Genomic DNA, 2470 nt, shown 5'->3' on the forward strand with positions numbered 1-2470 from the left:
AGGGAATGGTTTTTAAAAACACAACTCCCCACCCAGCCGAGCCTCATGAATTTCATTGCATGCAGGTGATCTGAGAATAGTGAAGCTGACAGCTCTGTTTCCTAAACTGAATTCTGAAGGAGTAAGCAAGTTCTTGTATGAAATTTCATCTAATCCTGACAGGACGTGCCTGGAATGACACATTGTGAGGCAGAGCCTCGGGTAGGGACCTATTTTTGCATTGCTTTTGTCACCTGGAACCTGCTGCTTTGGCCCCTCTGCCCTGCTCTGGTGAGACCCAGCTGGAGTCCTGCATCCAGCTCTGGGGTGCCAGCACAGGAAGGACATGGACCTCTTGGAACAAGTCCAGAGGAGGCCACTAAGATGATCAGAGGGATGGAGCAGCTCTCCTGGAGGAAAGGCTGAGAGAATTGGGATTGTTCAGTCTGGAGAAGAGAAGGTTTTGGGGTGACCTAACTGTGGCCTTTCAGTACCTGAAGGGGCCTGCAAGAAAGATGGAGAGAGACTACTTACAAGGAGGAATGGCTTTAAATCGAAAGAGAGTAGGTTTAGATTAGAGAATAAATTGTTCCCTGTGAGGGTGGGGAGGCCCTGGCACAGGCTGCCCATCGAAGCTGTGGCTGCCCCAGCCCTGGAAGTGCCCAGGGCCAGGTTGGACAGGGTTTGGAGCAACCTGGGATAGTGGAAGGTGTCCCTGCCCATGGCAGGGGGCTGTAGCAAGATGATCTTTAAGGCCCCTTCCAATCCAAACCATTCTGTGATTCTATGATATGTGCTCTTTTTTTTTCTTTAGTGTTTATTGTTTCTTTATGCTGAAGGTTTTCCAGAAGCTTTTGCTGCAGTTACAGCAAATACAGAAGTGTTCAATAACTTATGTCAGGCAGACTCTTTCTGGCCCTGTTCAAAAATGATTTCTGCAATTGAATTATTTTTCACAGTATTTTTCTTCAAGACTCCAAAGCAATCTTCAGTTGAGAATATCTTATTTATACCAAATAAATAGTTATGCTATTAGCTTAAGTACAGACCAATCAAAAATCTATAGCTAAATGAGAACATGTTGATTCCTCCATTCATTTTCTCAAAAAATGCTATATAGGCGAAAAATCCTGTGGTGTTCAGAAGTGCTGAGCACGCAGAACTCTGCTCGGCTGCTGTACAAACACGATTTGAAGGGCCTCTCAGCTGAAATAATGCCATGCTTTTTTAATTTTATACACAGCTTTCGTCTGCACCCACGCTCCTGGGGACTGAGCTGAAATAGCACTGAGAGAGGAGGAAAAGGAGAATCACTCGACTCATTCACATCTTTGTAGCAAAGGCGTGCATTATGGTCACAATTACTCCTAAAATAACTCTCACTTCACAATTCTCTGGTTTAGTTCTCTCTGCGTACAGTGGAGGTGACTATTTAGCTTCCCGTGATTAAGAAATATCAGGAACATTAATTAGTGAATGCATCCCATACTTTGGACATGGAAAACATAAAGCATTATTATGGATTGTAACATCTCAATCTGGAGGTCCACAATCTATCAAGATTTTTTCTTGTCTGATGCTGTTTTCAGGAAAATCACTGTACAAAACAGGTGCCTTATTTTTCACCACTGTCACCTATATCATTCCTGATTAATAAAGTACAGGAAGTGGGGAAAAAAAATCACTAATAAAATGAGAGGTGCTCATACATGCAGTTCTTATTTTTATGCAGTTTTGAAAAGTGTATTTGCATTTCAAATGTTCATATTTCTGTGCTTTTCTGAATAGCTTAGTGTTCATTTCTACCAAATTTACCAAAAATCCAGATGCATGCAAAATACAAAGAATTATTGGGTATAGGAAACTTGATTAATTGTCTAGATGGCAGCAGAAATGCCATGGGGAAAGGAACTCAGTTACATAAAATATACCAAAATTGACTTGGAGTAATTAATCTGATGAGAGGGCACAGTCTCAGGCTGTGCCAGGGGAGGTTTAGGTTGGACATCAGGAGGGATTTCTTCACAGAAAGGGTGATTAGACATTGGAATAGGCTGTCCGGCAAGGTGGGGGAGTCACCGTTCCTGGAAGTCTTTAAGGATAGAGCAGACGTGGCACTCAGTGCCCTGGTCTGGGTGACAAGGTGGTGTTTGGTCATAGGTTGGACTCGATGATTTCAGAGCTCTTTTCCAGCCCGGCTGATCCTGTGACTGTGTGACTGGAAACCCAAAGTAAAAGCCTCAACAGTCTATGTACTTTTCCTAGCGCACAAGAAAGCCTCCCTGAAGTTCACAACAACCATCCTCTTCAGATTTAAAAAAATAAAGCAGCTCTATTTCGGAGTAATCCTGTATTAAGCCCAGGAGCCGGTCACTTCTTACACGTTTTAAGATATTTGAGGGATGTGTTTTTAATCCGAAGGGTTCGGAGGCGCTCGGAGCGATCCCGTCCGGCGGCGGCGACGGCTCGCTGTCCCTGCCGGAGCCTGTCC

The sequence above is a fragment of the Corvus brachyrhynchos genome, unplaced genomic scaffold, assembly GCF_000691975.1.
Source record: "Corvus brachyrhynchos isolate BGI_N302 unplaced genomic scaffold, ASM69197v1 scaffold5, whole genome shotgun sequence".
In the NCBI taxonomy this organism is placed as follows: domain Eukaryota; kingdom Metazoa; phylum Chordata; class Aves; order Passeriformes; family Corvidae; genus Corvus; species Corvus brachyrhynchos.